Raw genomic sequence first — 10,650 nt, 5'->3', positions numbered from 1 at the left:
AACTGCAACATTCAGTTCTTTTAATATGGAAGAAATATAGTATCATCAGAATCCAACTTTTTTTAGACATTGAATTTATAACACTGAATTTTTATCCTCCAAATTTCCTGCAAAATATTCACCTGCAAAAATTCACCTGAAAAATTCACCTGCAAAATTCACCTGCAAAAATTCACCTGCAAAATTCACCTGCAAAATTCACCATCAAATATTCACCTGCAAAAATTCACCTGCAAAAATTCACCATCAAATATTCACCTGCAAAAATTCACCTGCAAAAATTCGCTTGCAAAAATTCAACTGCAAAAGTGTTGAACTTAAATGACCCAAGCCAGAGCAATCAGCACTAGATCGAGTCGAGCGGCTCTCAGCCAATTAAATTACGCTGTTTGATCACATGACACCGTTAGCCAGCAGTGTGTCTCCTGAAAAGAGAGCTGATTAGAGGTGAGGGATTAAGTTTTTCTCCTAAATAGAGATCATTACAGAACGCCTAGTCCTACTTAAAATCCCATTCATTTTTCTTTTATTTTATCATCTACGAACTGAGGAAAACATTTGACTAACTCAACGAACATTTCCGCGCCTCCCTGCCTGTCTGCAGAGGCAGTTTTGAATTTAGGAGTGGCAAGATGGCAGCGGCAAACCCTGGCGGTTCTCCGGTAAGTATATTGTGTTTTTATCTTCAAGTTTGTCTTTGAAACGTTAATTTTATTTAAACTGTTGGTCACGTATAAAGTACACAGACGGGTCTTTGCTCAACTCGTCTGAGGCGTGTCTCACTAAGCGCTACATGCTAGCATCCTGCTAACCGAGCTAACCTTTACATGCTGTGCTCTACAAAATAGGATACTCGGTACAAAACCATACTCCGCAGATATTGAATAGATAGACGAACACTGCAAATATAATGTGGAAAACGAGAACGGCATTTGGTGAAGGGGTAAAATACACCATGAATAAAGCCATAGAGTGAATGGCTGCCATGGTTGCAGAACGGCTTGATTTAATGACAAGAATGGGGAAGAGTGAGGTGAAGTGAACCAAAGCCACAAAACACGGTCAGACAAGGCGGGAATAGGGCAGTGATATGTCCGTCAGTATGAAGTTGGTGTGTGCTTTGGTGAACAAAAACTGGAGACCGGTAGCAGGAAGATGGGTGACTCGTGTTTCACTGAAATAGTGGTGAATTAAAACATCCTTTGTTGGGGAAATTTAGGTGTAAATGCATCCATACAGGCGAGACAGAGGCAGACCAGGCAGTGAAGAAAACAAGGCAAACATTAGAAATATTAAAACGGAAATATAGGATTAATATAACATACAATTAGGGAAAATTGAAGGAATACAGTGTAAATTATACTGTAAAGTCATTAAAACAGCATAACCTGATTAAAAGAAACATGTAATTGGGTAGGATGGTGATGATGATGATGATGATGATGATAATAATAATAATAATAATAATATTAAAAACATGTACAAGATGGGCATGTATACTTGTACCCAGAATTTAACAACTATAAAGTTGTGGCATGCCAGTACCTTACCCCTTCCATTATATCCACACTTTCAGAAAAGGATATGGTCAATATCTTTACAAATACTATCTAAACTTAAACAGATAGCATAAGTTAAACAGGATATTCCTCTGCATTCTCCTAGAGAGAATACATCAAATTAAACAAATAAGTAGTCTATGGCATTTAAAAGTGGTTACCTACAATTCTGAAAATAATAATACTAATTCTTATTGATGATGATATTGTATTTGAAATCCTGGTGTAACACTGAACCCGACATCATAAAATGATTACCCTTGTAATGTCAGGGAGCTACAACCAAGGAGGGAAAATATTACTATCTCACCCTTGTATCCAATTACATAACAGCACTGCTTGGTAAAGGTGTTGAATTAGCTGGGTCGCTCAGTTTGGGGAAAATTGTGGGTAGCCTGCAAGGGCCTCAACTTCTCCATTCCCACAATGTGCAACAAATGGGCACAGCTGATCTTCAAGAGTGGAACATTGGCCAGTTACTTCCAACTTTAACGTATTTTTGCAAATATATTCTTAAAATTGTCTCTTTACACAGATCATAATGATACAAGATGGCACTTGTGTAATTTCCTACAAATTCAATAAATCTAAATAATTGTTACTATCCTGTTAAATCCTGAAAATGTTTTAACAGCTGTGTTAAACTTCATACTGACACATGCTGGAAAGTGCATTCATGAGACTTTTTTATGCCTTCTAGAGCAGTAGCAATCAAAGATTTTAAGGATTCTTTTACATTTTTTAAACACTTTGATTAAGGCATATGTTGTTCTTTATTGTCAGATCTAAGTTTGTTTAAAGCTTCGAATGTTTTGGGGTACTTTTCTTTGTTTTCAGGGTTCGTGGCAACCACGGATGGGGAAAATGTGGAGGTTGCACGGCTGATGTTTACTGTTCATGGCACAGGAAGAGGCAGTTTTATTTCAGGAATGAGTGAGCACAATCAAAGGTTTGTTCTCATAAAATACTGTCAACCTCCAATGTTTCTGACATAAGATGGAAGGTGTTGCAGCTTTATTTCCATTATTTAAAATACATAAACATTTAAAGGGTATAGCTTTATGAAAAAGTTTTATAGTAAAATGTCTTAGAGAACAGTGCCCTATCCAGCAGGATATATTGTCTGATATGTGTCAGGTGTTTTTGTTGTTGTTGTTGTTGTTTCTTTCAATTTCCATTATTTACCCTCAAGGAAGAAAATATTGGACAGGTCCTACAAACCCCAAAGAGCCTTCAGGACTCTGCCCTATTTTAGTTATTCACACACCTTTTCCAGTCTGTTACTTCCTTCCCTGAATGTTCATTCTGTGTTAATGGTCTGGTTGTCATCTCATTTGTTGCCACTGATCATTACAACCCTTTTGGCACCTTTTAAGTGATATGCCTGGGTCCTTCCTACATGCCCTGATAATGTATTATTACTGTTGTCATGCACACATTTCATGTAGGGTTAGAAACAAGCAGGAATTTCATACACACCAAAGAAAGGCCATACCTAATTAAATATTTTTTATATATTATTTCAGAATAGAGCGACTGTGGAGAGACCTCTGGGTGGTACATATTACATGCTTTACTACGATGTTCTTCACAACCTTGAGGAAGAAGACCTTCTTGACATTTCAAATGCTGCACACCTCTTTTGCTGCCATTACGTCTTTCTTCCTCGACTGGAGGATGATTTTAATACATTTTGCAGTGGATGGGACAACCATCCACTGCGAACAGAAAAAACAACATGAGTCCCAACCAGCTGTGGGAGTTGGGTCACAGATATCACCCTGTTCCTGTTCCAGAAAACACACAGGTAAAGGTGCACATTTTAGTACTCATTGATTTTCTTACAGAGAATGTGATGATTTTATGGATAATTAAAGTCAGTCATAAATCCACAAACACAACAAGCTGAAAGTCAGTGATGCTGCTCGGTTTGCAGTCCTGAATATCACGGCACAAGCAGGATTCACTGCACTGTTAATGTTAGCTATGTTATATTGCTGCCTCTGTTCGGTGGTGTCGAGCCAAACGGACTTTAACGTGTGTTTGAACGAGCTGACGGTTCACTCGTTAAGCTGAAAGAAAGATGCTTTAATCACAGGAGTCACACATGTGTCCACTGCACCATCTGGGAACTCTTCTTGTTTAGCACTCGTAATAACACAAACACTAAATCCTCCTTCTCTTGTGCTGTTTTGTAGCAGTGTATACACCTGAGACTGTCACCTGTCTGTCTGTCCTGCACTCTCTCTCTGTTTCTTTCTCTCTGATTGTGGAATAAAAGTATGAACATGTATTTATAAGTTACACTTGTGTTTGAATCCTGCAGCTTATCACACATTTGATTTCCATGTGTGACGACTGCAAGTGTCCAGAGTGAGGACAGACTGAGGGACCCACTGCTGCACATCACCTGTGAGGCTTTGCACCCCTGATGATCCACCAGGACAAACTCAGCAGTGTGTGAGGAAGAGGAGGAGGAAGAGCCAGCAGCAGCTGACAGATGGAGAGAATAGACAGACTGTTCCCTGTTTGTGAAGGACTGCTAGAAAAGTTTAACATAACTAATTGTCTGTCCTGAATCAGTCTTATTAGGTAATGTTCAAATAATGTTATCGTTCCAGTGTTTTCAGTGTGGGAGAAAGTACTCAGGGCCTTCAAGTTACACACTATGAAAGGCAGCAACAAGTTTAATGTTCAGAAACCTAAAGTATGTATCAGCAGCAGAATGGAGCTAAAAATAAATGTTTGTTTCAGTTCTATGAAGCTTTGAGTATTTTGGATTAGTAGTACTGCTGTGTTTGTTGCATCATATTGCTGTAATTGTTTATATGCTTTATATATTCTGAGGTAAGTTGATCTATAGTGTTACATCATATTCTATAAGGATGTTATGTGTTTGTATACTTTCTGCCCAGTTTGACCCATTTTGCAGAAGTCAGCCTGTTTAAGGCTCTGATATCTATTCTGTATGACTTAAAGCAGTTATGACATGGTCTGATTTTCTCACCCAATAAAGGAATATTTAATATATCAGTCTACTCTTCATTGTATCAGAAACAGTTTTCACAGCTAAATGACGTTTTCTTTTTACACATATATGCAAGCATTGAGCCAAATGTAATAATGCCAACATATTAAACAAACATTTGTCTCTTATATATAATACATCTACATATACACTGTCAAAGATATTTGTCTTTGAGTGAAGATTTAAGGTGACAGGACTTATAAATAACTGGAACTTGAATCTTTACTGAAGCTCCGTGATTTGACTCAGAGTTCATTCACATGATTGTCACATCACATGTGCTGTACCAGTGTACCTGCACATGTGATGTGACAATAGAAGTGATTTGATTTGAGAGTTCAAACTCACTGCTGCAATAACTTATGATTAATATAATAACTATGATATTGGCCATATCATATTTACACTGACTTTAGTCTCATGAACAACATTAGCTAATTGTTATTTACTAGCTAATCTTAAATGACTGTTCAGTACAGAAATGAAGGCCAACAATCATGTTTTACAGTCCTGTGGTCTCAGCATCAGATACTTATTAAATCACACAAAGCTCGTGTAGAAACAAACACACGAACAAAAATATGTTCTCCTTCATTTCTGTCAAAGCTGTACGAAACGTTTCCAGCGGTTGGTGTTATGGTTGCTAGGCAACCTGGGAAGCGCGACGGAGGCTAGACCGTCCCATTTCACGAGCCTCGCACTTCCGGCCTTAGCGGTCTTTGAGTACGCGGCCCTTGAGGATCGTTGAGGCTGCGTACTTTAATGCTGCAGACCCTGAATTGGGATACAGCCCTGAATTGGGATACAGCCTTAATCACTCACCTCTAAACAGCTCTCTTTTCAGGAGACACACTGCTGGCTAACGGTGTCATGTGATCAAACAGCGTAATTTAATTGGCTGAGAGCCGCTCGACTCGATCTAGTGCTGATTGCTCTGGCTTGGGTCATTTAAGTTCAACACTTTTGCAGTTGAATTTTGCAGGCGAATTTTGCAGGTGAATTTTTGCAGGTGAATATTTGATGGTGAATTTTTGCAGGTGAATTTTTGCAGGTGAATATTTGATGGTGAATTTTTTCAGGTGAATTTTGCAGGTGAATTTTTGCAGGTGAATTTTTTGCAGGTGAATTTTGCAGGTGAATTTTTGCAGGTGAATTTTGCAGGTGAATTTTTGCAGGTGAATATTTTTGCAGGAAATTTGGAGGATAAAAATTCAGTGTTATAAATTCAATGTCTAAAAATAGTTGGATTCTGATGATACTATATTTCTTCCATATTTTAACAAGGTTTAGAACAGTTACAATCTCATAGAGAAATAGAGCTGGCTGTGTGCCAGAAAGCACCCGACTAGCTAACTAGTATTAGCTTAGCATTCTAACCAAAAATGCTACTCGTGAATAAAGTTACTATTGATGCACCAAAATGCCTGTAATTTTCAGGGTACATGCATGGTATGGCTTACAATAATAATACATATTGACAATTACCACTATGATAATGTTTTCACTATGAGACAAGAATTTACAACAGCATCGCTCACGTGCACTTACGTCCATCTTGGGATTATTTTCCTTTGCTGAGGCACGCACTGTGCAGCGATTTGGAACCCTAACAATGCAGTTGTGGTATTTGACCAGCAGGTGTCTCCAACTATTCACTCAGTTTTGAGGAAATTCATTAAGCTGTTTTCTAACTCTGTTACATCTGCCCTCTGCCATAATATGTGTAGCTCTTCTTCAGTGTAGCAGACCCAGATTCTGTCCACACTGATACAGATGTGTACAATACAGATGCTTATGCAGATGTTCAAAGAGTAGACACTGATGCAGATGTTCAAGGAAAAGACACTAATACAGATGTGTACATAACAGACGCTGATACAGATGTGTACAGTCAATAAAGTTTTTTACATCTGAATTCAAAGAGGCAGTGCGCCTGGGGGAGAGGGGTGAATAACTTGACTGCAGGGTGAGCAGTTTACTTTCATTAGCCTGCTACAATCAGCTGCTCCGTCTCACCTTTCTTTATGTCTGCCTTCATGCAATGACTCTGCAGAAAATAGATGCAGAGAATATAATGCTTACTCTGAACCCTTCGCCTGATGCATGTACACCAGCATGCATTTATTACACAGGAAGAAATTGACAAATCAACCTAGACTGCAGCTTCTGGAGTAACTGTGGAGGGACTGTTGCTCCAGTTGGATGGTCTGTAGCTTGTATCTGATGCAGGTTGGCTAACAAAGTCAAAGGAAGATGGCTCATAAGCACAAGGGGAGCTACTTTATTAGGCCATGAGTGCAGTGCAGCTGAGACAGCAGCAAATAGCTTCTTGCTGTGCAGTGAAAACTAGCATCCCTAATAAACTGGCAGAGATTTGAAACCAAGGTGTAACTTGAGCTGTTTGGAAGAGCAGCGCCACCCTGTGGTTGCATGTGTTCCTTCAGGAAAGGCAAACACCTTCATCCTGGGGCCCGTTCTTCGTACCTCGCTAAGTAAGTTAGCCGGATTTGAATGTTGACGATTTCGCTTGATCTCGGATCGTTCGGTTCTCCGAAGCTCATCTGGGACTTGCTGTCATAGCAACAGATCCGTAAGCGTAAACCTGCTCGGGAGCAGGTTTACTTTATGTAAACAGGATTAGATCGCGGCCTCTTTTATATGTCCGCTGCAGTTATATGAAAGCAAGAGCGATATTTCGCCACTGTTTTACCATAAATAAATATTATCAATGTAACTAAAGATAATGCAGTATTTGATTCTTTTATTGATTTCATACAGATACATACAGGTCATTTCCGAAAAAAAGGGAAATGTACTATTAATCATTCTATTACATGTATTTGATTATTTCAGATGTAATTCATATTTTAGAGTAGTAATAGTAAATTACTACGTGCAATCAAGATGAGAGACCACGGATATAAAAGCGAAGGTGGATTTGGGAAGTCTGTCGCAGCCATGTCCTGTCCGTTTGTACGCGAGCAAGGAAGGTGCAAGATTGATAAGGAGAGTTTACAGAATTTAGCGTATATTGCGGGATAGACGGGATCCTTTAGCTCAGCGCGACGGTGTGCTCATAGAGAGATATAGATTCTCCCGTGAGGGTGTTATTTACTTTCTCTCTCTCTCTCTCTCTCTCTCTCTCTATATATATATATATATACATATATATACACTTACTGTACTGTATATACTTACTCCCGACTTACTGTGCATGCTTCAGTCACCCCTTGCATGGGAACAGGTAAAAGTGATGGAGTGTTATGTCAAACTACACACAAAAAACCCACAATGTCAATAAATGTCACATTACAAAAGGGGTGTGACGAGGGGTGCAGGACCACCACCTGTCTTTATTTGCTCTGCCCTTTCTTGGTTGCTGTTATAAACAAACAAACAGATTATTCCAGGGTCTCTTTTCAAGAGACTAAAAGCAATATAAGTGATAAATATTACCATTCTGTAGAATATTCTTATATTTCACTTTTACTTGTTCCCATGTTCTAGTGGGTCCTGTTGTGGCTCTAATGTGAAAGAGGATATGATGTAATATAATATAATGTGGAATAAAATAATATCACATGATATAATGTAATATCATGGATCACTTACGAGTTTAATTTGTCAGCAGCTTTCTGCCAGCCCTCTCTCCTTGCTTTTGCAGCCTTTGCAGTGTTCCCCTGCGTTTTAATTAAACTCTGAAACTCCTGATATCCCTCAATCAAGAGTTCTTGCTCTGCTGCCGTAAAATACTGAGCGTGCTCCTTCGACATCTTCGCCGACCAATCACAGGGTTGCCGATCAATGTTTCTACTATCGATGCGTAGCCCCTTTTAAGCCACCCAGTGATCTCAGATTACTTCATCCAGCTATACTAATCGTCAACAACAGGTGTGTTCGGAGAACCGGATTAGCGAGCTCAAAGTTAGCGCGATGATTTGATCTTGGATGTGTCATGTGATCTTGGATGTAGTAAGCGAGGTACGAAGAACGGGCCCCAGAACTCTGAATGAAACTCAACAAAATCACATAGAAAAATAAACAAATACAACATTTGTATGAATGCAATAATAAAAATAAGATTAGTAGATATCAAATCAAATCAAAATTTATTTATATAGCACATTTCAAAGACCGAAGTACACCGAAGTGCTTTCCATAAGATCAAAGTACAAATAAAATCAATATATAATAAAATAGATAGGAATATAAACTTTTTTATAGTTTTTTTTAATGTAATGTAATGTAATGCGCTGTTCTGAAAGCAGACAGAAAGAAAACATATTGCCGATACAGAAATAGTTTTCTATACGAGATCACTGCAAAGAGTGCAGCCTTACCTAATGTCCACCCTACTGTTACTCATTTTATATTAAGATTTAAAAATCTACTTGGTATTGGTATGAGAACTGCACATGATTATTTGCAGCTAGCAGGTTGCTAATGCCATCCATCAACTCTAACAGTCTGCAGTCTGTGAACTAACACCACTAATAATGTTGGCTTGGTGACTAGTAGCCCTCAGTAATAGTAATAAATCACACAGTAATAGTACATTCATGTAGTTGTAAAAACTATGACAATATATCAAGTAATCCAAAGTATTCAGAATACATTACTCACAGTAATTAACTTAACATAAGATGTTACAAACTACATTTTGGGCCATGTGTGCTGATACATGTGTAATCTGTAGTGGAAAGTAACCTTCCCAACACTGCTCTGACCACAGCATAAAAAAATCTGATTGGACTCAAAATGATCTCCAATTAAAAGCTTTGTGAGCTTACCTGGCAGGTGAGAATTGGAGTTTTCTGACTTGTCCTCCTAGCCCCGCCCCCTGGACAGCCAGTATCCCCCTCTCTGTCACAGAGCCAAGCCTGCAGGTGTGAGTGTAGAGTAGGAAATGAAATCCAGCCTGAGGAAGTGACTCTGTGGAAAGATCACCTGACATTGCTGGACACCTGTCCGCTGTCTTCCCGGCTCTTCATCACGTTCTGTCGCTGATGTTCTCCAGCAGTCCTCTGTGACATCACACAGCTGTAACGCACCTGAGGTTAGGCACTGTGAACACGTTTAGTTTCCACTGTCACGGCTCGTTCTCTAACAGCTGACTGGTAAATTGATAAGTATTACCTTTAATACCCTCACTGTGCACTACCTGCACTCAGCCAGCAGGGGGAGCCAGAGGAGCGTGTCAGTGTGCAGTGGAGGTGGGCGTGGCATTTAGATGTGGAAATACAAAAGAACAGTAACTCATTTCCCGCCTCAGCTGATGCACGTCTGCAGTTATTAATGGAGTCATGTGACCGGTGATCAAACAGCCTGAAGGAATTTCCCGCAAATCTGCTCCAGTTCCACAACACAGGAAGTTACATGATCACACACACAGACACACACACGTGCACACACGCACACGTGCAGACACCCATACACATACACACACACACACAGACACAAACACACATGCACACACATATGCACACGCGCACACGTGCACAGACACACACACAGACACAGCCGGTCTGGCATGAGTTGAAATAAAACGAGACATTCCCTACAGATCTGCAAACTTGGATTACTTCGAGTATTCATCAGTCGCCCAACAACAGAAACTGAATAGAAAACAGCTGGAACACCTGGATGTAAGAGTGCTGTGACACAACTTCAGATTTTAACTGTGAGCTCAGTTTACTGAATTACTGAACAACTTATACATCATCCTCATCACCACCATCATCATCATCCTCACATTATCAGCATCATCCTTATCGTCATCATCCTCACATCATCATCATCAGATCATCATCCTCACATCATCCTCATCATCATCACTGTGATCAACTCGAGCTTCGTACAGAGGAAGTCAGGACGAAGATTGATGATGAAGATGGGTTAAACTGACTGAGGCCTCACTGGGCTGGATTTAGCCTCATATGTCGGCAAAGAAGCTTATTTTGGCGTTTCCACACAGGAAGTGGACGAGCTGCTGCAGGAGCTGTTAAAGGAGGGATATGTTATGATTATGATGATTATCGGAGCTTCCTGAGGAACTCCCACGCT

At 39.6% G+C, this 10,650-nt stretch overlaps 1 long non-coding RNA gene across 1 annotated transcript; it reads left to right on the top strand.

The window, feature by feature from the left end:
* Window positions 1–397: 397 nt before the first annotated feature.
* Window positions 398–3,117, top strand: LOC120441400. The gene is made up of 4 exons (XR_005614052.1): window positions 398–447; window positions 605–662; window positions 2,397–2,508; window positions 3,086–3,117. It is a non-coding gene; the product is annotated as an uncharacterized LOC120441400 (long non-coding RNA).
* Window positions 3,118–10,650: the final 7,533 nt, after the last annotated feature.

This window comes from Oreochromis aureus, linkage group 8 (genome assembly GCF_013358895.1).
Source record: "Oreochromis aureus strain Israel breed Guangdong linkage group 8, ZZ_aureus, whole genome shotgun sequence".
Lineage (NCBI taxonomy): Eukaryota > Metazoa > Chordata > Actinopteri > Cichliformes > Cichlidae > Oreochromis > Oreochromis aureus.
This window is presented reverse-complemented; position numbering and strand designations above follow the sequence as displayed.